We start from the raw sequence: 25,942 nt of genomic DNA, 5'->3' as shown, positions 1-25,942 counted from the left end.
ACAGAACAGAACAGGGTCTCAAATTTAGAAAACCAACTTATTCTTGCTTAAGGGTAAAGGTGAGTTGGGGTGCTGCATAAAACCAGAGATTGAAATGAGCACAGATAAATTTCCTTAAGCCAAATACGGAATAGACAAGAGCTACTCCTTGCTCAACGAAATGGACTCAACACCCCATATTAAACGCCTAAGAATGTACCTGACTAGTAAGTATCTTAAAACCTATGGATTGCTATGTCTCCGAAAGAGAATCAAGCATGTGTACAGGGGCATAAACGCAGCAGTGATAGGATTGGAGAGGTTCGGTGAACAAATGAAGACCCTTTGAAGTCATATTGCATGGTACCCATTCCGCGGGTTTCAACTACCCAAGTTTAAGGTATTCTTCCTTCAGCTAAAACATGCATGTGGAACCTAGAGTATGATCAACCATGTGATCGGGAGACGTGTTCAAATATGTCTCAGTTTTCCTCCCCTGGTACTCGGGTGCAACATTCCAGACGCTTTACTAACACTCTCCCCACTTGGAGAGTCAGTCCCTTTAACCTCCTGTTTGGCCCAGTTTGCAATTTCTGCGGAAGATGAACAGGAATAGCGAGAACCAATGAGAGGCTAGCTGGAGGTGTCTGGACGGGCAAATTTAACTCTCATTTCCCACCAGGAAGAGGAATTAACCAAAGGCTCAGCATGCCGTACCGGAACCAGATTAGGGCCTGAAGCCATCCTGCGGTGTTGCGGCCAGGTCACAAGAAAGCGAGTTGAAGAAAGGAGCTCAGGGGCACTGTAATTCACAAACCTGCAGAGTTATAAATGACAGCTATCGTCCAAAAATAGACTGAAGTAAGGCTGCCAAGAGGACTTGAAAGCGGGGCAGAATTGCAGGAAACCGATTTCAGGAGGTAGACTGGAATTGCATTGAAAGCATAGGAAAAGAGGCAGAACGTCCACAATGATGCACTTGGCCAAAAAGGGCGTATGCGTTTTTTCCTGAATATATTCAGGAAAAAACGCATACGCACTTTTTGGCCAACCAAGCAAGCTTGCAAAGGAAATCTGCACTACAATGAAGTCTCACTTCCCCCCGGTAAAAAGGGCCATCTGGAAAAAGTGTAAAATCCAGAAAGGCAGGACAGGCCATGGAGAACTGGGAGCCTTGTTATGCTCATGGGCGGGATGTAAATTGCCAACAACCACTCGGGAGAAGTGTATGGTGTTTCCTGAAACATCTAAAAAACAAAGCAACAGAGCCTAGGGCACTGCCACTTATGGTCCTATAGCTTAGGGAAATTAAAATCAAAAAGACACAGCCACCCCAAAGTTTGGGACGCCTCTGTTTACAAGAACCCCGTTTACAGTACAAGTTCAACATCGCAAAAAGTGAAAAATGGATAAAGAACTTGTGGTACTTACTTACAATGCAGTATCACTCAGCAATGAAATCTATGTCATCAGGCCCGTATCAGCATAATGAGTAGATTCAGGTACGATGATTCTAACTGAAATAAGTCACACAGAAAAAGAAACATCATAAGATATCACTAATACACGGAATGTAAACTTGGCTACACAGGAACTGAATTCCAAAACAGAACAGGTTCTCAAATTTAGAAAACCAACTTATGCTTGCTTAAGGGGAAAGGTGAGTTGGGTTGCTGCATAAAACCAGAGATTGAAATGAGCACAGATAAAGTTCCTTAAGCCAAATATGGAATAGACAAGAGCTACTCCTTGCTCAACGAAATGGACTCAACACCGCATATTAAACGCCTAAGAATGTACCTGACTAGTAAGTATCTTAAAACCTATGGATTGCTATGTCTCCGAAAGAGAATCAAGCATGTGTACAGGGGCATAAACGCAGCAGTGATAGGATTGGAGAGGTTCGGTGAGCAAATGAAGACCCTTTGAAGTCATATTGCATGGTACCCATTCCACGGGTTTCAACTACCCAGGTTTTAGGTATTCTTCCTTCAGCTAAAACATGCATGTGGAACCCAGAGTACGATCAACCATGTGATCGGGAGACGTGTTCAAATATGTCTCAGTTTTCCTCCCCTGGTACTCGGGTGCAACATTCCAGACGCTTTACTAACACTCTCCCCACTTGGAGAGTCAGTCCCTTTAACCTCCTGTTTGGCCCAGTTTGCAATTTCTGCGGAAGATGAACAGAAATAGTGAGAACCAATGAGAGACTAGCTGGAGGTGTCTGGACGGGCAAATTTAACTCTCATTTCCCACCAGGAAGAGGAAATAACGAAAGGCTCAGCATGCCGGCCGGAACCAGATTAGGGCCTGAAGCCATCCTGCGGTGTTGCGGCCAGGTCACAAGAAAGCGAGTTGAAGAAAGGAGCTCAGGGGCACTGTAATTCACAAACCTGCAGAGTTACAAATGACAGCTATCGTCCAAAAATAGACTGAAGTAAGGCTGCCAAGAGGACTTGAAAGCGGGGCAGAATTGCAGGAAACCGATTTCAGGAGGTAGACTGGAATTGCATTGAAAGCATAGGAAAAGAGGCAGAACGTCCACAATGATGCACTTGGCCAAAAAGGGCGTATGCGTTTTTTCCTGAATATATTCAGGAAAAAACGCATACGCCCTTTTTGGCCAACCAAGCAAGCTTGCAAAGGAAATCTGCACTACAATGAAGTCTCACTTCCCCCCGGTCAAAAGGGCCATCTGAATAAAGTGTAAAATCCAGAAAGGCAGGACAGGCCATGGAGAACTGGGAGCCTTGTTATGCTGATGGGAGGGATGTAAATTGCCAACAGACACTCGGGAGAAGTGTATGGTGTTTCCTGAAACATCTAAAAAACAAAGCAACAGAGCCTAGGGCACTGCCACTTATGGTCCTATAGCTTAGGGAAATTAAAATCAAAAAGACACAGCCACCCCAAAGTTTGGGACGCCTCTGTTTACAAGAACCTCGTTTACAGTACAAGTTCAACATCGTAGAAAGTGAAAAATGGATAAAGAAGTTGTGGTATTTACTTACAAAGCAATATCACTCAGCAATGAAATCTATGTCATCAGGCCCTTAGCATCACAATGAGTGGATTCAGGTATGATGATTCTAACTGAAATAAGTCACACAGAAAAAGAAACATCATAAGATATCAGTAATACACGGAATGTAAACTTGGCTACACAGGAACTGAATTACAGAACAGAACAGGGTCTCAAATTTAGAAAACCAACTTATGCTTGCTTAAGGGGAAAGGTGAGTTGGGGTGCTGCATAAAACCAGAGATTGAAATGAGCACAGATAAAGTTCCTTAAGTCAAATATGGAATAGACAAGAGCTACTCCTTGCTCAACGAAATGGACTCAACACCCCATATTAAACGCCTAAGAATGTACCTGACTTGTAAGTATCGTAAAACCTATGGATTGCTATGTCTCCAAAAGAGAATCAAGCATGTGTACAGGGGCATAAACGCAGCAGTGATAGGATTGGAGAGGTTCGGTGAGCAAATGAAGACCCTTTGAGGTCATATTGCATGGTACCCATTACACGGGTCTCAACTCTCCAGGTTTAAGGTATTCTTCCTTCTGCTAAAACATGCATGTGGAACCCAAGTATGATCAACCATGTGAACGGGAGACGTGTTCAAATATGTCTCAGTTTTCCTCCCCTGGTACTCGGGTGCAACATTCCAGATGCTTTACTAACACTCTCCCCACTTGGAGAGTCAGCGCCTTTAACCTCCTGTTTGGCCCAGTTTGCAATTTCTGCGGAAGATGAACAGGAATAGCAAGAACCAATGAGAGGCTAGCTGGAGGTGTCTGGACGGGCAAATTTAACTCTCATTTCCCACCAGGAAGAGGAAATAACCAAAGGCTCAGCGTGCCGTACCGGAACCAGATTAGGGTGAAGCCATCCTGCGGTGTTGCGGCCAGCTCAAAAGAAAGCGAGTTGAAGAAAGGAGCTCAGGGGCACTGTAATTCACAAACCTGCAGAGTTATAAATGACAGCTATCGTCCAAAAATAGACTGAAGTAAGGCTGCCAAGAGGACTTGAAAGCGGGGCAGAATTGCAGGAAAGCGATTTCAGGAGGTAGACTGGAATTGCATTGAAAGCATAGGAAAAGAGGCAGAACGTCCACAATGATGCACTTGGCCAAAAAGGGCGTATGCGTTTTTTCCTGAATATATTCAGGAAAAAACGCATATGCCCTTTTTGGCCAACCAAGCAAGCTTGCAAAGGAAATCTGCACTACAATGAAGTCTCACTTCCCCCCGGTCAAAAGGGCCATCTGAAAAAAGTGTAAAATCCAGAAATGCAGGACAGGCCATGGAGAACTGGGAACCTTGTTATGCTGATGGGCGGGATGTAAATTGCCAACAGACACTCGGGAGAAGTGTATGGTGTTTCTTGAAACATCTAAAAAACAAAGCAACAGAGCCTAGGGCACTGCCACTTATGGTCCTATAGCTTAGGGAAATTAAAATCAAAAAGACACAGCCACCCCAAAGTTTGGGACGCCTCTGTTTACAAGAACCTCGTTTACAGTACAAGTTCAACATCGTAGAAAGTGAAAAATGGATAAAGAAGTTGTGGTATTTACTTACAAAGCAATATCACTCAGCAATGAAATCTATGTCATCAGGCCCTTAGCATCACAATGAGTGGGTTCAGGTATGATGATTCTAACTGAAATAAGTCACACAGAAAAAGAAACATCATAAGTTATCAGTAATACACGGAATGTAAACTTGGCTACACAGGAACTGATTACAGAACAGAACAGGGTCTCAAATTTAGAAAACCAACTTATGCTTGCTTAAGGGTAAAGGTGAGTTGGGGTGCTGCATAAAACCAGAGATTGAAATGAGCACAGATAAAGTTCCTTAAGTCAAATATGGAATAGACAAGAGCTACTCCTTGCTCAACGAAATGGACTCAACACCCCATATTAAACGCCTAAGAATGTACCTGACTAGTAAGTATCGTAAAACCTATGGATTGCTATGTCTCCAAAAGAGAATCAAGCATGTGTACAGGGGCATAAACGCAGCAGTGATAGGATTGGAGAGGTTCGGTGAGCAAATGAAGACCCTTTGAAGTCATATTGCATGGTACCCATTACACAGGTCTCAACTCTCCAGGTTTAAGGTATTCTTCCTTCTGCTAAAACATGCATGTGGAACCCAAGTATGATCAACCATGTGAACGGGAGACGTGTTCAAATATGTCTCAGTTTTCCTCCCCTGGTACTCGGGTGCAACATTCCAGATGCTTTACTAACACTCTCCCCACTTGGAGAGTCAGCGCCTTTAACCTCCTGTTTGGCCCAGTTTGCAATTTCTGCGGAAGATGAACAGGAATAGCGAGAACCAATGAGAGGCTAGCTGGAGGTGTCTGGACGGGCAAATTTAACTCTCATTTCCCACCAGGAAGAGGAAATAACCAAAGGCTCAGCGTGCCATACCGGAACCAGATTAGGGCCTGAAGCCATCCTGCGGTGTTGCGGCCAGCTCAAAAGAAAGCGAGTTGAAGAAAGGAGCTCAGGGGCACTGTGATTCACAAACCTGCAGAGTTATAAATGACAGCTATCGTCCAAAAATAGACTGAAGTAAGGCTGCCAAGAGGACTTGAAAGCGGGGCAGAATTGCAGGAAACCGATTTCAGGAGGTAGACTGGAATTGCATTGAAAGCATAGGAAAAGAGGCAGAACGTCCACAATGATGCACTTGGCCAAAAAGGGCGTATGCGTTTTTTCCTGAATATATTCAGGAAAAAACGCATACGCCCTTTTTGGCCAACCAAGCAAGCTTGCAAAGGAAATCTGCACTACAATGAAGTCTCACTTCCCCCCGGTCAAAAGGGCCATCTGAAAAAAGTGTAAAATCCAGAAAGGCAGGACAGGCCATGGAGAACTGGGAGCCTTGTTATGCTGATGGGCGGGATGTAAATTGCCAACAACCACTCGGGAGAAGTGTATGGTGTTTCCTGAAACATCTAAAAAACAAAGCAACAGAACCTAGGGCACTGCCACTTATGGTCCTATAGCTTAGGGAAATTAAAATCAAAAAGACACAGCCACCCCAAAGTTTGGGACGCCTCTGTTTACAAGAACCTCGTTTACAGTACAAGTTCAACATCGCAGAAAGTGAAAAATGGGTAAAGAAGTTGTGGTATTTACTTACAAAGCAATATCACTCAGCAATGAAATCTGTGTCATCAGGCACTTAGCAGCACAATGAGTGGATTCAGGTATGATGATTCTAACTGAAGTAAGTCACACAGAAAAAGAAACATCATAAGATATCAGTAATACATGGAATGTAAACTTGGCTACACAGGAACTGAATTACAGAACAGAACAGGGACTCAAATTTAGAAAAACAACTTATGCTTGCTTAAGGGTAAAGGTGAGTTGGGGTGCTGCATAAAACCAGAGATTGAAATGAGCACAGATAAAGTTCCTTAAGTCAAATATGGAATGGACAAGAGCTACTCCTTGCTCAACGAAATGGACTCAACACCGCATATTAAACGCCTAAGAATGTACCTGACTTGTAAGTATCTTAAAACCTATGGATTGCTATGTCTCCAAAAGAGAATCAAGCATGTGTACAGGGGCATAAACGCAGCAGTGATAGGATTGGAGAGGTTCGGTGAGCAAATGAAGACCCTTTGAAGTCATATTGCATGGTACCCATTCCACGGGTTTCAACTACACAGGTTTAAGGTATTCTTCCTTCAGCTAAAACATGCATGTGGAACCCAGAGTATGATCAACCATGTGATCGGGAGACGTGTTCAAATATGTCTCAGTTTTCCTCCCCTGGTACTCGGGTGCAACATTCCAGACGCTTTATTAACACTCTCCCCACTTGGAGAGTCAGTCCCTTTAACATCCTGTTTGGCCCAGTTTGCAATTTCTGCGGAAGATGAACAGGAATAGCGAGAACCAATGAGAGACTAGCTGCAGGTGTCTGGACGGGCAAATTTAACTCTCATTTCCCACCAGGAAGAGGAATTAACCAAAGGCTCAGCAGGCCGGGCTGGAAGCAGATTAGGGCCTGAAGCCATCCTGCGGTGTTGCGGCCAGGTCACAAGAAAGCGAGTTGAAGAAAGGAGCTCAGGAGCACTGTAATTCACAAACCTGCAGAGTTATAAATGACAGCTATCGTCCAAAAATAGACGGAAGTAAGGCTGCCAAGAGGACTTGAAAGCGGGGCAGAATTGCAGGAAACCGATTTCAGGAGGTAGACTGGAATTGCATTGAAAGCATAGGAAAAGAGGCAGAACGTCCACAATGATGCACTTGGCCAAAAAGGGCGTATGCGTTTTTTCCTGAATATATTCAGGAAAAAACGCATACGCCCTTTTTGGCCAACCAAGCAAGCTTGCAAAGGAAATCTGCACTACAATGAAGTCTCACTTCCCCCCGGTCAAAAGGGCCATCTGAAAAAAGTGTAAAATCCAGAAAGGCAACAGGCCATTGAGAACTGGGAGCCTTGTTATGCTGATGGGCGGGATGTAAATTGCCAACAGACACTTGGGAGAAGTGTATGGTGTTTCCTGAAACATCTAAAAAACAAAGCAACAGAGCCTAGGGCACTTCCACTTATGGTCCTATAGCTTAGGGAAATTAAAATCAAAAAGACACAGCCACCCCAAAGTTTGGAACGGCTCTGTTTACAAGAACCTCGTTTACAGTACAAGTTCAACATCGCAGAAAGTGAAAAATGGATAAAGAAGTTGTGGTATTCACTTATAAAGCAATATCACTCAGCAATGAAATCTGTGTCATCAGGCACTTAGCAGCACAATGAGTGGATTCAGGTATGATGATTCTAACTGAAGTAAGTCACACAGAAAAAGAAACATCATAAGATATCAGTAATACATGGAATGTAAACTTGGCTACACAGGAACTGAATTACAGAACAGAACAGGGACTCAAATTTAGAAAAACAACTTATGCTTGCTTAAGGGTAAAGGTGAGTTGGGGTGCTGCATAAAACCAGAGATTGAAATGAGCACAGATAAAGTTCCTTAAGTCAAATATGGAATAGACAAGAGCTACTCCTTGCTCAACGAAATGGACTCAACACCGCATATTAAACGCCTAAGAATGTACCTGACTTGTAAGTATCTTAAAACCTATGGATTGCTATGTCTCCAAAAGAGAATCAAGCATGTGTACAGGGGCATAAACGCAGCAGTGATAGGATTGGAGAGGTTCGGTGAGCAAATGAAGACCCTTTGAAGTCATATTGCATGGTACCCATTCCACGGGTTTCAACTACACAGGTTTAAGGTATTCTTCCTTCAGCTAAAACATGCATGTGGAACCCAGAGTATGATCAACCATGTGATCGGGAGACGTGTTCAAATATGTCTCAGTTTTCCTCCCCTGGTACTCGGGTGCAACATTCCAGACGCTTTACTAACACTCTCCCCACTTGGAGAGTCAGTCCCTTTAACATCCTGTTTGGCCCAGTTTGCAATTTCTGCGGAAGATGAACAGGAATAGCGAGAACCAATGAGAGACTAGCTGCAGGTGTCTGGACGGGCAAATTTAACTCTCATTTCCCACCAGGAAGAGGAATTAACCAAAGGCTCAGCAGGCCGGGCTGGAACCAGATTAGGGCCTGAAGCCATCCTGCGGTGTTGCGGCCAGGTCACAAGAAAGCGAGTTGAAGAAAGGAGCTCAGGAGCACTGTAATTCAAAAACCTGCAGAGTTATAAATGACAGCTATCGTCCAAAAATAGACTGAAGTAAGGCTGCCAAGAGGACTTGAAAGCGGGGCAGAATTGCAGGAAACCGATTTCAGGAGGTAGACTGGAATTGCATTGAAAGCATAGGAAAAGAGGCAGAACGTCCACAATGATGCACTTGGCCAAAAAGGGCGTATGCGTTTTTTCCTGAATATATTCAGGAAAAAACGCATACGCCCTTTTTGGCCAACCAAGCAAGCTTGCAAAGGAAATCTGCACTACAATGAAGTCTCACTTCCCCCCGGTCAAAAGGGCCATCTGAAAAAAGTGTAAAATCCAGAAAGGCAACAGGCCATTGAGAACTGGGAGCCTTGTTATGCTGATGGGCGGGATGTAAATTGCCAACAGACACTTGGGAGAAGTGTATGGTGTTTCCTGAAACATCTAAAAAACAAAGCAACAGAGCCTAGGGCACTTCCACTTATGGTCCTATAGCTTAGGGAAATTAAAATCAAAAAGACACAGCCACCCCAAAGTTTGGAACGGCTCTGTTTACAAGAACCTCGTTTACAGTACAAGTTCAACATCGCAGAAAGTGAAAAATGGATAAAGAAGTTGTGGTATTCACTTACAAAGCAATATCATTCAGCAATGAAATCTATGTCATCAGGCCCTTAGCAGCACAATGAGTGGATTCAGGTATGATGATTCTAACTGAAATAAGTCACACAGAAAAAGAAACATCATAAGATATCAGTAATACACGGAATGGAAACTTGGCTACACAGGAACTGAATTACAGAACAGAACAGGGTCTCAAATTTAGAAAAACAACTTATGCTTGCTTAAGGGTAAAGGTGAGTTGGGGTGCTGCATAAAACCAGAGATTGAAATGAGCACAGATAAAGTTCCTTAAGCCAAATATGGAATAGACAAGAGCTACTCCTTGCTCAACGAAATGGACTCAACACCGCATATTAAACGCCTAAGAATGTACCTGACTTGTAAGTATCTTAAAACCTAAGAATTGCTATGTCTCCGAAAGAGAATCAAGCATGTGTACAGGGGCATAAACGCAGCAGTGATAGGATTGGAGAGGTTCGGTGAGCAAATGAAGACCCTTTGAAGTCATATTGCATGGTACCCATTCCACGGGTTTCAACTACCCAGGTTTAAGGTATTCTTCCTTCAGCTAAAACATGCATGTGGAACCTAGAGTATGATCAACCATGTGATCGGGAGACGTGTTCAAATATGTCTCAGTTTTCCTCCCCTGGTACTCGGGTGCAACATTCCAGACGCTTTACTAACACTCTCCCTAAGTGGAGAGTCAGTCCCTTTAACCTCCTGTTTGGCCCAGTTTGCAATTTCTGCGGAAGATGAACAGGAATAGCGAGAACCAATGAGAGGCTAGCTGGAGGTGTCTGGACGGGCAAATTTAACTCTCATTTCCCACCAGGAAGAGGAATTAACCAAAGGCTCAGCATGCCGGACCGGAACCAGATTAGGGCCTGAAGCCATCTTGCGGTGTTGCGGCCAAGTCACAAGAAAGCGAGTTGAAGAAAGGAGCTCAGGGGCACTGTAATTCACAAACCTGCAGAGTTATAAATGACAGCTATCGTCCAAAAATAGACTGAAGTAAGGCTGCCAAGAGGACTTGAAAGCGGGGCAGAATTGCAGGAAACCGATTTCAGGAAGTAGACTGGAATTGCATTGAAAGCATAGGAAAAGAGGCAGAACGTCCACAATGATGCACTTGGCCAAAAAGGGCGTATGCGGTTTTTCCTGAATATATTCAGGAAAAAACGCATACGCCCTTTTTGGCCAACCAAGCAAGCTTGCAAAGGAAATCTGCACTACAATGAAGTCTCACTTCCCCCCGGTCAAAAGGGCCATCTGAAAAAAGTGTAAAATCCAGAAAGGCAGGACAGGCCATGGAGAACTGGGAGCCTTGTTATGCTGATGGGCGGGATGTAAATTGCCAACAGACACTCGGGAGAAGTGTATGGTGTTTCCTGAAACATCTAAAAAACAAAGCAACAGAGCCTAGGGCACTGCCACTTATGGTCCTATAGCTTAGGGAAATTAAAATCAAAAAGACACAGCCACCCCAAAGTTTGGGACGCCTCTGTTTACAAGAACCTCGTTTACAGTACAAGTTCAACATCGCAGAAAGTGAAAAATGGATAAAGAAGTTGTGGTATTTACTTACAAAGCAATATCACTCAGCAATGAAGTCTATGTCATCAGGCCCTTAGCATCACAATGAGTGGATTCAGGTATGATGATTCTAACTGAAATAAGTCACACAGAAAAAGAAACATCATAAGATATCAGTAATACACGGAATGTAAACTTGGCTACACAGGAACTGAATTACAGAACAGAACAGGGTCTCAAATTTAGAAAACCAACTTATGCTTGCTTAAGGGTAAAGGTGAGTTGGGGTGCTGCATAAAACCAGAGATTGAAATGAGCACAGATAAAGTTCCTTAAGTCAAATATGGAATAGACAAGAGCTACTCCTTGCTCAACGAAATGGACTCAACACCGCATATTAAACGCCTAAGAATGTACCTGAAAAGTAAGTATCGTAAAACCTATGGATTGCTATGTCTCCGAAAGAGAATCAAGCATGTGTACAGGGGCATAAACGCAGCAGTGATAGGATTGGAGAGGTTCGGTGAGCAAATGAAGACCCTTTGAAGTCATATTGCATGGTACCCATTCCACGGGTTTCAACTACCCAGGTTTAAGGTATTCTTCCTTCAGCTAAAACATGCATGTGGAACCTAGAGTATGATCAACCATGTGATTGGGAGACGTGTTCAAATATGTCTCAGTTTTCCTCCCCTGGTACTCGGGTGCAACATTCCAGACGCTTTACTAACACTCTCCCTAAGTGGAGAGTCAGTCCCTTTAACCTCCTGTTTGGCCCAGTTTGCAATTTCTGCGGAAGATGAACAGGAATAGCGAGAACCAATGAGAGGCTAGCTGGAGGTGTCTGGACGGGCAAATTTAACTCTCATTTCCCACCAGGAAGAGGAATTAACCAAAGGCTCAGCATGCCGGACCGGAACCAGATTAGGGCCTGAAGCCATCTTGCGGTGTTGCGGCCAGGTCACAAGAAAGCGAGTTGAAGAAAGGAGCTCAGGGGCACTGTAATTCACAAACCTGCAGAGTTATAAATGACAGCTATCGTCCAAAAATAGACTGAAGTAAGGCTGCCAAGAGGACTTGAAAGCGGGGCAGAATTGCAGGAAACCGATTTCAGGAAGTAGACTGGAATTGCATTGAAAGCATAGGAAAAGAGGCAGAACGTCCACAATGATGCACTTGGCCAAAAAGAGCGTATGCGTTTTTTCCTGAATATATTCAGGAAAAAACGCATACGCCCTTTTTGGCCAACCAAGCAAGCTTGCAAAGGAAATCTGCACTACAATGAAGTCTCACTTCCCCCTGGTCAAAAGGGCCATCTGAAAAAAGTGTAAAATCCAGAAAGGCAGGACAGGCCATGGACAACTGGGAGCCTTGTTATGCTGATGGGCGGGATGTAAATTGCCAACAGACACTCGGGAGAAGTGTATGGTGTTTCCTGAAACATCTAAAAAACAAAGCAACAGAGCCTAGGGCACTTCCACTTATGGTCCTATAGCTTAGGGAAATTAAAATCAAAAAGACACAGCCACCCCAAATTTGGGACGCCTCTGTTTACAAGAACCTCGTTTACAGTACAAGTTCAACATCGCAGAAAGTGAAAAATGGATAAAGAAGTTGTGGTATTTACTTACAAAGCAATATCACTCAGCAATGAAATCTATGTCATCAGGCCCTTAGCATCACAATGAGTGGATTCAGGTATGATGATTCTAACTGAAATAAGTCACACAGAAAAAGAAACATCATAAGATATCAGTAATACACGGAATGGAAACTTGGCTACACAGGAACTGAATTACAGAACAGAACAGGGTCTCAAATTTAGAAAACCAACTTATGCTTGCTTAAGGGTAAAGGTGAGTTGGGGTGCTGCATAAAACCAGAGATTGAAATGAGCACAGATAAAGTTCCTTAAGTCAAATATGGAATAGACAAGAGCTACTCCTTGCTCAACGAAATGGACTCAACACCGCATATTAAATGCCTAAGAATGTACCTGACTTGTAAGTATCTTAAAACCTATGGATTGCTATGTCTCCAAAAGAGAATCAAGCATGTGTACAGGGGCATAAACGCAGCAGTGATAGGATTGGAGAGGTTCGGTGAGCAAATGAAGACCCTTTGAAGTCATATTGCATGGTACCCATTCCACGGGTTTCAACTACACAGGTTTAAGGTATTCTTCCTTCAGCTAAAACATGCATGTGGAACCCAGAGTATGATCAACCATGTGATCGGGAGACGTGTTCAAATATGTCTCAGTTTTCCTCCCCTGGTACTCGGGTGCAACATTCCAGACGCTTTACTAACACTCTCCCCACTTGGAGAGTCAGTCCCTTTAACATCCTGTTTGGCCCAGTTTGCAATTTCTGCGGAAGATGAACAGGAATAGCGAGAACCAATGAGAGACTAGCTGCAGGTGTCTGGACGGGCAAATTTAACTCTCATTTCCCACCAGGAATAGGAATTAACCAAAGGCTCAGCAGGCCGGGCTGGAACCAGATTAGGGCCTGAAGCCATCCTGCGGTGTTGCGGCCAGGTCACAAGAAAGCGAGTTGAAGAAAGGAGCTCAGGAGCACTGTAATTCACAAACCTGCAGAGTTATAAATGACAGCTATCGTCCAAAAATAGACTGAAGTAAGGCTGCCAAGAGGACTTGAAAGCGGGGCAGAATTGCAGGAAACCGATTTCAGGAGGTAGACTGGAATTGCATTGAAAGCATAGGAAAAGAGGCAGAACGTCCACAATGATGCACTTGGCCAAAAAGGGCGTATGCGTTTTTTCCTGAATATATTCAGGAAAAAACGCATACGCCCTTTTTGGCCAACCAAGCAAGCTTGCAAAGGAAATCTGCACTAAAATGAAGTCTCACTATCCCCCGGTCAAAAGGGCCATCTGAAAAAAGTGTAAAATCCAGAAAGGCAACAGGCCATTGAGAACTGGGAGCCTTGTTATGCTGATGGGCGTGATGTAAATTGCCAACAGACACTAGGGAGAAGTGTATGGTGTTTCCTGAAACATCTAAAAAACAAAGCAACAGAGCCTAGGGCACTTCCACTTATGGTCCTATAGCTTAGGGAAATTAAAATCAAAAAGACACAGCCACCCCAAAGTTTGGAACGGCTCTGTTTACAAGAACCTCGTTTACAGTACAAGTTCAACATCGCAGAAAGTGAAAAATGGATAAAGAAGTTGTGGTATTCACTTACAAAGCAATATCACTCAGCAATGAAATCTATGTCATCAGGCCCTTAGCAGCACAATGAGTGGATTCAGGTATGATGATTCTAACTGAAATAAGTCACACAGAAAAAGAAACATCATAAGATATCAGTAATACACGGAATGGAAACTTGGCTACACAGGAACTGAATTACAGAACAGAACAGGGTCTCAAATTTAGAAAAACAACTTATGCTTGCTTAAGGGTAAAGGTGAGTTGGGGTGCTGCATAAAACCAGAGATTGAAATGAGCACAGATAAAGTTCCTTAAGCCAAATATGGAATAGACAAGAGCTACTCCTTGCTCAACGAAATGGACTCAACACCGCATATTAAACGCCTAAGAATGTACCTGACTTGTAAGTATCTTAAAACCTATGGATTGCTATGTCTCCGAAAGAGAATCAAGCATGTGTACAGGGGCATAAACGCAGCAGTGATAGGATTGGAGAGGTTCGGTGAGCAAATGAAGACCCTTTGAAGTCATATTGCATGGTACCCATTCCACGGGTTTCAACTACCCAGGTTTAAGGTATTCTTCCTTCATCTAAAACATGCATATGGAACCTAGAGTATGATCAACCATGTGATCGGGAGACGTGTTCAAATATGTCTCAGTTTTCCTCCCCTGGTACTCGGGTGCAACATTCCAGATGTTTTACTAACACTCTCCCCACTTGGAGAGTCAGTCCCTTTAACCTCCTGTTTGGCCCAGTTTGCAATTTCTGCGGAAGATGAACAGGAATAGCGAGAACCAATGAGAGGCTAGCTGGAGGTGTCTGGACGGGCAAATTTAACTCTCATTTCCCAACAGGAAGAAGAATTAACCAAAGGCTCAGCGTGCCGGGCTGGAACCAGATTAGGGCCTGAAGCCATCCTGCGGTGTTGCGGCCAGGTCACAAGAAAGCGAGTTGATGAAAGGAGCTCAGGGGCACTGTAATTCACAAACCTGCAGAGTTATAAATGACAGCTATCGTCCAAAAATAGACGGAAGTAAGGCTGCCAAGAGGACTTGAAAGCGGGGCAGAATTGCAGGAAACCGATTTCAGGAGGTAGACTGGAATTGCATTGAAAGCATAGGAAAAGAGGCAGAACGTCCACAATGATGCACTTGGCCAAAAAGGGCGTATGCGTTTTTTCCTGAATATATTCAGGAAAAAACGCATACGCCCTTTTTGGCCAACCAAGCAAGCTTGCAAAGGAAATCTGCACTACAATGAAGTCTCACTTCCCCCCGGCCAAAAGGGCCATCTGAAAAAAGTGTAAAATCCAGAAAGGCAACAGGCCATTGAGAACTGGGAGCCTTGTTATGCTGATGGGCGTGATGTAAATTGCCAACAGACACTAGGGAGAAGTGTATGGTGTTTCCTGAAACATCTAAAAAACAAAGCAACAGAGCCTAGGGCACTTCCACTTATGGTCCTATAGCTTAGGGAAATTAAAATCAAAAAGACACAGCCACCCCAAAGTTTGGAACAGCTCTGTTTACAAGAACCTCGTTTACAGTACAAGTTCAACATCGCAGAAAGTGAAAAATGGATAAAGAAGTTGTGGTATTCACTTACAAAGCAATATCATTCAGCAATGAAATCTATGTCATCAGGACCTTAGCAGCACAATGAGTGGATTCAGGTATGATGATTCTAACTGAAATAAGTCACACAGAAAAAGAAACATCATAAGATATCAGTAATACACGGAATGGAAACTTGGCTACACAGGAACTGAATTACAGAACAGAACAGGGTCTCAAATTTAGAAAAACAACTTATGCTTGCTTAAGGGTAAAGGTGAGTTGGGGTGCTGCATAAAACCAGAGATTGAAATGAGCACAGATAAAGTTCCTTAAGCCAAATATGGAATAGACAAGAGCTACTCCTTGCTCAACGAAATGGACTCAACACCGCATATTAAACGCCTAAGAATGTACCTGACTTGTAAGTATCTTAAAACCTAAGAATTGCTATGTCTCCGAAAGAGAATCAAGCATGTGTACAGGGGCATAAACGCAGCAGTGATAGGATTGGAGAGGTTCGGTGAGAAAATGAATACCCTTTGAAGTCATATTGCATGGTACCCATTCCACGGGTTTCAACTACCCAGGTTTAAGGTATTCTTCCTTCAGCTAAAACATGCGTGTGGAACCTAGAGTATGATCAACCATGTGATCGGGAGACGTGTTCAAATATGTCTCAGTTTTCCTCCCCTGGTACTCGGGTGCAACATTCCAGACGCTTTACTAACACTCTCCCTAAGTGGAGAGTCAGTCCCTTTAACCTCCTGTTTGGCCCAGTTTGCAATTTCTGCGGAAGATGAACAGGAATAGCGAGAACCAATGAGAGGCTAGCTGGAGGTGTCTGGACGGGCAAATTTAACTCTCATTTCCCACCAGGAAGAGGAATTAACCAAAGGCTCAGCATGCCGGACCGGAACCAGATTAGGGCCTGAAGCCATCTTGCGGTGTTGCGGCCAAGTCACAAGAAAGCGAGTTGAAGAAAGGAGCTCAGGGGCACTGTAATTCACAAACCTGCAGAGTTATAAATGACAGCTATCGTCCAAAAATAGACTGAAGTAAGGCTGCCAAGAGGACTTGAAAGCGGGGCAGAATTGCAGGAAACCGATTTCAGGAAGTAGACTGGAATTGCATTGAAAGCATAGGAAAAGAGGCAGAACGTCCACAATGATGCACTTGGCCAAAAAGGGCGTATGCGGTTTTTCCTGAATATATTCAGGAAAAAACGCATACGCCCTTTTTGGCCAACCAAGCAAGCTTGCAAAGGAAATCTGCACTACAATGAAGTCTCACTTCCCTCCGGTCAAAAGGGCCATCTGAAAAAAGTGTAAAATCCAGAAAGGCAGGACAGGCCATGGAGAACTGGGAGCCTTGTTATGCTGATTGGCGGGATGTAAATTGCCAACAGACACTCGGGAGAAGTGTATGGTGTTTCCTGAAACATCTAAAAAACAAAGCAACAGAGCCTAGGGCACTGCCACTTATGGTCCTATAGCTTAGGGAAATTAAAATCAAAAAGACACAGCCACCCCAAAGTTTGGGACGCCTCTGTTTACAAGAACCTCGTTTACAGTACAAGTTCAACATCGCAGAAAGTGAAAAATGGATAAAGAAGTTGTGGTATTTACTTACAAAGCAATATCACTCAGCAATGAAGTCTATGTCATCAGGCCCTTAGCATCACAATGAGTGGATTCAGGTATGATGATTCTAACTGAAATAAGTCACACAGAAAAAGAAACATCATAAGATATCAGTAATACACGGAATGTAAACTTGGCTACACAGGAACTGAATTACAGAACAGAACAGGGTCTCAAATTTAGAAAACCAACTTATGCTTGCTTAAGGGTAAAGGTGAGTTGGGGTGCTGCATAAAACCAGAGATTGAAATGAGCACAGATAAAGTTCCTTAAGTCAAATATGGAATAGACAAGAGCTACTCCTTGCTCAACTAAATGGACTCAACACCGCATATTAAACGCCTAAGAATGTACCTGACTAGTAAGTATCGTAAAACCTATGGATTGCTATGTCTCCGAAAGAGAATCAAGCATGTGTACAGGGGCATAAACGCAGCAGTGATAGGATTGGAGAGGTTCGGTGAGCAAATGAAGACCCTTTGAAGTCATATTGCATGGTACCCATTCCACGGGTTTCAACTACCCAGATTTAAGGTATTCTTCCTTCAGCTAAAACATGCATGTGGAACCCAAGTATGATCAACCATGTGAACGGGAGACGTGTTCAAATATGTCTCAGTTTTCCTCCCCTGGTACTCGGGTGCAACATTCCAGACGCTTTACTAACACTCTCCCCACTTGGAGAGTCAGCGCCTTTAACCTCCTGTTTGGCCCAGTTTGCAATTTCTGCGGAAGATGAACAGGAATAGCGAGAACCAATGAGAGGCTAGCTGGAGGTGTCTGGACGGGCAAATTTAACTCTCATTTCCCACCAGGAAGAGGAATTAACCAAAGGCTCAGCGTGCCGGGCCGGAACCAGATTAGGGCCTGAAGCCATCCTGCGGTGTTGCGGCCAGGTCACAAGAAAGCGAGTTGAAGAAAGGAGCTCAGGGGCACTGTAATTCACAAACCTGCAGAGTTATAAATGACAGCTATCGTCCAAAAATAGACTGAAGTAAGTCGGCCAAGAGGACTTGAAAGCGGGGCAGAATTGCAGGAAACCGATTTCAGGAGGTAGACTGGAATTGCATTGAAAGCATAGGAAAAGAGGCAGAACGTCCACAATGATGCACTTGGCCAGGAAGGGCGTATGCGTTTTTTCCTGAATATATTCAGGAAAAAACGCATACGCCCTTTTTGGCCAACCAAGCAAGCTTGCAAAGGAAATCTGCACTACAATGAAGTCTCACTTCCCCCCGGTCAAAAGGGCCATCTGAAAAAAGTGTAAAATCCAGAAAAGCAACAGGCCATTGAGAACTGGGAGCCTTGTTATGCTGATGGGCGGGATGTAAATTGCCAACAGACACTTGGGAGAAGTGTATGGTGTTTCCTGAAACATCTAAAAAACAAAGCAACAGAGCCTAGGGCACTTCCACTTATGGTCCTATAGCTTAGGGAAATTAAAATCAAAAAGACACAGCCACCCCAAAGTTTGGGACGCCTCTGTTTACAAGAACCTCGTTTACAGTACAAGTTCAACATCGCAGAAAGTGAAAAATGGATAAAGAAGTTGTGGTATTTACTTACAAAGCAATATCACTCAGCAATGAAATCTATGTCATCAGGCCCTTAGCATCACAATGAGTGGATTCAGGTACGATGATTCTAACTGAAATAAGTCACACAGAAAAAGAAACATCATAAGATATCAGTAATACACGGAATGTAAACTTGGCTACACAGGAACTGAATTACAGAACAGAACAGGGTCTCAAATTTAGAAAACCAACTTATGCTTGCTTAAGGGTAAAGGTGAGTTGGGGTGCTGCATAAAACCAGAGATTGAAATGAGCACAGATAAAGTTCCTTAAGCCAAATATGGAATAGACAAGAGCTACTCCTTGCTCAACGAAATGGACTCAACACCGCATATTAAACGCCTAAGAATGTACCTGTCTAGTAAGTATCGTAAAACCTATGGATTGCTATGTCTCCGAAAGAGAATCAAGCATGTGTACAGGGGCATAAACGCAGCAGTGATAGGATTGGAGAGGTTCGGTGAGCAAATGAAGACCCTTTGAAGTCATATTGCATGGTACCCATTACACAGGTCTTAACTCTCCAGGTTTAAGGTATTCTTCCTTCAGCTAAAACATGCATGTGGAACCCAAGTATGATCAACCATGTGAACGGGAGACGTGTTCAAATATGTCTCAGTTTTCCTCCCCTGGTACTCGGGTGCAACATTCCAGACGCTTTACTAACACTCTCCCCACTTGGAGAGTCAGTGCCTTTAAACTCCTGTTTGGCCCAGTTTGCAATTTCTGCGGAAGATGAACAGGAATAGCGAGAACCAATGAGAGGCTAGCTGGAGGTGTCTGGACGGGCAAATTTAACTCTCATTTCCGACCAGGAAGAGGAATTAACCAAAGGCTCAGCATGCCGGGCCGGAACCAGATTAGGGCCTGAAGCCATCCTGCGGTGTTGCGGCCAGGTCACAAGAAAGCGAGTTGAAGAAAGGAGCTCAGGAGCACTGTAATTCACAAACCTGCAGAGTTATAAATGACAGCTATCGTCCAAAAATAGACTGAAGTAAGGCTGCCAAGAGGACTTGAAAGCGGGGCAGAATTGCAGGAAACCGATTTCAGGAGGTAGACAGGAATTGCATTGAAAGCATAGGAAAAGAGGCAGAACGTCCACAATAATGCACTTGGCCAAAAAGGGCGTATGCGTTTTTTCCTGAATATATTCAGGAAAAAACGCATACGCCCTTTTTGGCCAACCAAGCAAGCTTGCAAAGGAAATCTGCACTACAATGAAGTCTCACTTCCCCCCGGTCAAAAGGGCCATCTGAAAAAAGTGTAAAATCCAGAAAAGCAACAGGCCATTGAGAACTGGGAGCCTTGTTATGCTCATGGGCGGGATGTAAATTGCCAACAGACACTTGGGAGAAGTGTATGGTGTTTCCTGAAACATCTAAAAAACAAAGCAACAGAGCCTAGGGCACTTCCACTTATGGTCCTATAGCTTAGGGAAATTAAAATCAAAAAGACACAGCCACCCCAAAGTTTGGGACGCCTCTGTTTACAAGAACCTCGTTTACAGTACAAGTTCAACATCGCAGAAAGTGAAAAATGGATAAAGAAGTTGTGGTATTTACTTACAAAGCAATATCACTCAGCAATGAAATCTGTGTCATCAGGCCCTTAGCAGCACAATGAGTGGATTCAGGTATGATGATTCTAACTGTAATAAGTCACGCAGAAAAAGAAACATCATAAGATATCAGTAATACACGGAATGTAAACTTGGCTACACAGGAACTGAATTACAGAACAGAACAGGGTCTCAAATTTAGAAAACCAACTTATGCTTGCTTAAGGGTAAAGGTGAGTTGGGGTGCTGCATAAAACCAGAGATTGAAATGAGCACAGATAAAGTTCCTTAAGTCAAATATGGAATAGACAAGAGCTACTCCTTGCTCAACGAAATGGACTCAACACCGCATATTAAACGCCTAAGAATGTACCTGACTAGTAAGTATCGTAAAACCTATGGATTGCTATGTCTCCGAAAGAGAATCAAGCATGTGTACAGGGGCATAAACGCAGCAGTGATAGGATTGGAGAGGTTCGGTGAGCAAATGAAGACCCTTTGAAGTCATATTGCATGGTACCCATTCCACGGGTTTCAACTACCCAGATTTAAGGTATTCTTCCTTCAGCTAAAACATGCATGTGGAACCCAAGTATGATCAACCATGTGAACGGGAGACGTGTTCAAATATGTCTCAGTTTTCCTCCCCTGGTACTCGGGTGCAACATTCCAGACGCTTTACTAACACTCTCCCCACTTGGAGAGTCAGCGCCTTTAACCTCCTGTTTGGCCCAGTTTGCAATTTCTGCGGAAGATGAACAGGAATAGCGAGAACCAATGAGAGGCTAGCTGGAGGTGTCTGGACGGGCAAATTTAACTCTCATTTCCCACCAGGAAGAGGAATTAACCAAAGGCTCAGCGTGCCGGGCCGGAACCAGATTAGGGCCTGAAGCCATCCTGCGGTGTTGCGGCCAGGTCACAAGAAAGCGAGTTGAAGAAAGGAGCTCAGGGGCACTGTAATTCACAAACCTGCAGAGTTATAAATGACAGCTATCGTCCAAAAATAGACTGAAGTAAGTCGGCCAAGAGGACTTGAAAGCGGGGCAGAATTGCAGGAAACCGATTTCAGGAGGTAGACTGGAATTGCATTGAAAGCATAGGAAAAGAGGCAGAACGTCCACAATGATGCACTTGGCCAGGAAGGGCGTATGCGTTTTTTCCTGAATATATTCAGGAAAAAACGCATACGCCCTTTTTGGCCAACCAAGCAAGCTTGCAAAGGAAATCTGCACTACAATGAAGTCTCACTTCCCCCCGGTCAAAAGGGCCATCTGAAAAAAGTGTAAAATCCAGAAAAGCAACAGGCCATTGAGAACTGGGAGCCTTGTTATGCTGATGGGCGGGATGTAAATTGCCAACAGACACTTGGGAGAAGTGTATGGTGTTTCCTGAAACATCTAAAAAACAAAGCAACAGAGCCTAGGGCACTTCCACTTATGGTCCTATAGCTTAGGGAAATTAAAATCAAAAAGACACAGCCACCCCAAAGTTTGGGACGCCTCTGTTTACAAGAACCTCGTTTACAGTACAAGTTCAACATCGCAGAAAGTGAAAAATGGATAAAGAAGTTGTGGTATTTACTTACAAAGCAATATCACTCAGCAATGAAATCTATGTCATCAGGCCCTTAGCATCACAATGAGTGGATTCAGGTACGATGATTCTAACTGAAATAAGTCACACAGAAAAAGAAACATCATAAGATATCAGTAATACACGGAATGTAAACTTGGCTACACAGGAACTGAATTACAGAACAGAACAGGGTCTCAAATTTAGAAAACCAACTTATGCTTGCTTAAGGGTAAAGGTGAGTTGGGGTGCTGCATAAAACCAGAGATTGAAATGAGCACAGATAAAGTTCCTTAAGCCAAATATGGAATAGACAAGAGCTACTCCTTGCTCAACGAAATGGACTCAACACCGCATATTAAACGCCTAAGAATGTACCTGTCTAGTAAGTATCGTAAAACCTATGGATTGCTATGTCTCCGAAAGAGAATCAAGCATGTGTACAGGGGCATAAACGCAGCAGTGATAGGATTGGAGAGGTTCGGTGAGCAAATGAAGACCCTTTGAAGTCATATTGCATGGTACCCATTACACAGGTCTTAACTCTCCAGGTTTAAGGTATTCTTCCTTCAGCTAAAACATGCATGTGGAACCCAAGTATGATCAACCATGTGAACGGGAGACGTGTTCAAATATGTCTCAGTTTTCCTCCCCTGGTACTCGGGTGCAACATTCCAGACGCTTTACTAACACTCTCCCCACTTGGAGAGTCAGTGCCTTTAAACTCCTGTTTGGCCCAGTTTGCAATTTCTGCGGAAGATGAACAGGAATAGCGAGAACCAATGAGAGGCTAGCTGGAGGTGTCTGGACGGGCAAATTTAACTCTCATTTCCGACCAGGAAGAGGAATTAACCAAAGGCTCAGCATGCCGGGCCGGAACCAGATTAGGGCCTGAAGCCATCCTGCGGTGTTGCGGCCAGGTCACAAGAAAGCGAGTTGAAGAAAGGAGCTCAGGAGCACTGTAATTCACAAACCTGCAGAGTTATAAATGACAGCTATCGTCCAAAAATAGACTGAAGTAAGGCTGCCAAGAGGACTTGAAAGCGGGGCAGAATTGCAGGAAACCGATTTCAGGAGGTAGACAGGAATTGCATTGAAAGCATAGGAAAAGAGGCAGAACGTCCACAATAATGCACTTGGCCAAAAAGGGCGTATGCGTTTTTTCCTGAATATATTCAGGAAAAAACGCATACGCCCTTTTTGGCCAACCAAGCAAGCTTGCAAAGGAAATCTGCACTACAATGAAGTCTCACTTCCCCCCGGTCAAAAGGGCCATCTGAAAAAAGTGTAAAATCCAGAAAAGCAACAGGCCATTGAGAACTGGGAGCCTTGTTATGCTCATGGGCGGGATGTAAATTGCCAACAGACACTTGGGAGAAGTGTATGGTGTTTCCTGAAACATCTAAAAAACAAAGCAACAGAGCCTAGGGCACTTCCACTTATGGTCCTATAGCTTAGGGAAATTAAAATCAAAAAGACACAGCCACCCCAAAGTTTGGGACGCCTCTGTTTACAAGAACCTCGTTTACAGTACAAGTTCAACATCGCAGAAAGTGAAAAATGGATAAAGAAGTTGTGGTATTTACTTACAAAGCAATATCACTCAGCAATGAAATCTATGTCATCAGGCCCTTAGCATCACAATGAGTGGATTCAGGTACGATGATTCTAACTGAAATAAGTCACACAGAAAAAGAAACATCATAAGATATCAGTAATACACGGAATGGAAACTTGGCTACACAGGAACTGAATTACAGAACAGAACAGGGTCTCAAATTTAGAAAAACAACTTATGCTTGCTTAAGGGTAAAGGTGAGTTGGGGTGCTGCATAAAACCAGAGATTAAAATGAGCACAGATAAAGTTCCTTAAGTCAAATATGGAATAGACAAGAGCTACTCCTTGCTCAACGAAATGGACTCAACACCGCATATTAAACGCCTAAGAATGTACCTGACTAGTAAGTATCGTAAAACCTATGGATTGCTATGTCTCCGAAAGAGAATCAAGCATGTGTACAGGGGCATAAACGCAGCAGTGATAGGATTGGAGAGGTGCGGTGAGCAAATGAAGACCCTTTGAAGTCATATTGCATGGTACCCATTACACGGGTCTCAACTCTCCAGGTTTAAGGTATTCTTCCTTCAGCTAAAACATGCATGTGGAACCCAAGTATGATCAACCATGTGAACAGCAGACGTGTTCAAATATGTGTCAGTTTTCCTCCCCTGGTACTCGGGTGCAACATTCCAGACGCTTTACTAACACTCTCCCCACTTGGAGAGTCAGCGCCTTTAACCTCCTGTTTGGCCCAGTTTGCAATTTCTGCGGAAGATGAACAGGAATAGCGAGAACCAATGAGAGGCTAGCTGGAGGTGTCTGGACGGGCAAATTTAACTCTCATTTCCCACCAGGAAGAGGAAATAACCAAAGGCTGAGCGTACCGTACCGGAACCAGATTAGGGCCTGAAGCCATCCTGCGGTGTTGCGGCCAGGTCACAAGAAAGCGAGTTGAAGAAAGGAGCTCAGGGGCACTGTAATTCACAAACCTGCAGAGTTATAAATGACAGCTATCGTCCAAAAATATACTGAAGTAAGGCTGCCAAGAGGACTTGAAAGCGGGGCAGAATTGCAGGAAACCGATTTCAGGAGGTAGACTGGAATTGCATTGAAAGCATAGGAAAAGAGGCAGAACGTCCACAATGATGCACTTGGCCAGGAAGGGCGTATGCGTTTTTTCTGAATATATTCAGGAAAAAACGCATACGCCCTTTTTGGCCAACCAAGCAAGCTTGCAAAGGAAATCTGCACTACAATGAAGTCTCACTTCCCCCCGGTCAAAAGGGCCATCTGAAAAAAGTGTAAAATCCAGAAAGGCAACAGGCCATTGAGAACTGGGAGCCTTGTTATGCTGATGGGCGGGATGTAAATTGCCAACAGACACTTGGGAGAAGTGTATGGTGTTTCCTGAAACATCTAAAAAACAAAGCAACAGAGCCTAGGGCACTTCCACTTATGGTCCTATAGCTTAGGGAAATTAAAATCAAAAAGACACAGCCACCCCAAAGTTTGGGACGCCTCTGTTTACAAGAACCTCGTTTACAGTACAAGTTCAACATCGCAGAAAGTGAAAAATGGATAAAGAAGTTGTGGTATTTACTTACAAAGCAATATCACTCAGCAATGAAATCTATGTCATCAGGCCCTTAGCATCACAATGAGTGGATTCAGGTACGATGATTCTAACTGAAATAAGTCACACAGAAAAAGAAACATCATAAGATATCAGTAATACACGGAATGTAAACTTGGCTACACAGGAACTGAATTACAGAACAGAACAGGGTCTCAAATTTAGAAAACCAACTTATGCTTGCTTAAGGGTAAAGGTGAGTTGGGGTGCTGCATAAAACCAGAGATTGAAATGAGCACAGATAAAGTTCCTTAAGTCAAATATGGAATAGACAAGAGCTACTCCTTGCTCAATGAAATGGACTCAACACCGCATATTAAACGCCTAAGAATGTACCTGACTAGTAAGTATCGTAAAACCTATGGATTGCTATGTCTCCGAAAGAGAATCAAGCATGTGTACAGGGGCATAAACGCAGCAGTGATAGGATTGGAGAGGTGCGGTGAGCAAATGAAGACCCTTTGAAGTCATATTGCATGGTACCCATTCCACGGGTCTCAACTCTCCAGGTTTAAGGTATTCTTCCTTCAGCTAAAACATGCATGAGGAACCCAAGTATGATCAACCATGTGAACGGCAGACGTGTTCAAATATGTGTCAGTTTTCCTCCCCTGGTACTCGGGTGCAACATTCCAGACGCTTTACTAACACTCTCCCCACTTGGAGAGTCAGCGCCTTTAACCTCCTCTTTGGCCCAGTTTGCAATTTCTGCGGAAGATGAACAGGAATAGCGAGAACCAATGAGAGGCTAGCTGGAGGTGTCTGGACGGGCAAATTTAACTCTCATTTCCCACCAGGAAGAGGAAATAACCAAAGGCTGAGCGTACCGT

At 43.8% G+C, this 25,942-nt stretch overlaps 1 long non-coding RNA gene across 10 annotated transcripts in view; it reads right to left on the bottom strand.

Moving 5' to 3' along the window:
• LOC307181094 overlaps window positions 1-25,942 on the bottom strand; it is a 500,233-nt gene that overhangs the window by 381,760 nt on the left and 92,531 nt on the right. Inside the window, exon 1 of one of the 10 annotated variants that reach the window (XR_013825882.1) lies at window positions 10,885-10,903. The exons of 8 other annotated variants lie outside the window; for them this stretch is intronic. This is a non-coding gene — a long non-coding RNA (uncharacterized lncRNA). Of the gene's footprint in view, window positions 1-2,993; window positions 3,013-10,884; window positions 10,904-25,942 lie in introns of those variants that run through there. One more of the 10 variants, XR_013825883.1, reaches the window with a different exon arrangement.

Source organism: Stenella coeruleoalba, assembly GCF_951394435.1.
Source record: "Stenella coeruleoalba genome assembly, contig: scaffold_57, whole genome shotgun sequence".
In the NCBI taxonomy this organism is placed as follows: domain Eukaryota; kingdom Metazoa; phylum Chordata; class Mammalia; order Artiodactyla; family Delphinidae; genus Stenella; species Stenella coeruleoalba.
The sequence above is the reverse complement of the archived record's forward strand: the minus strand, read 5'-3'. Positions and strand labels throughout refer to the sequence as shown.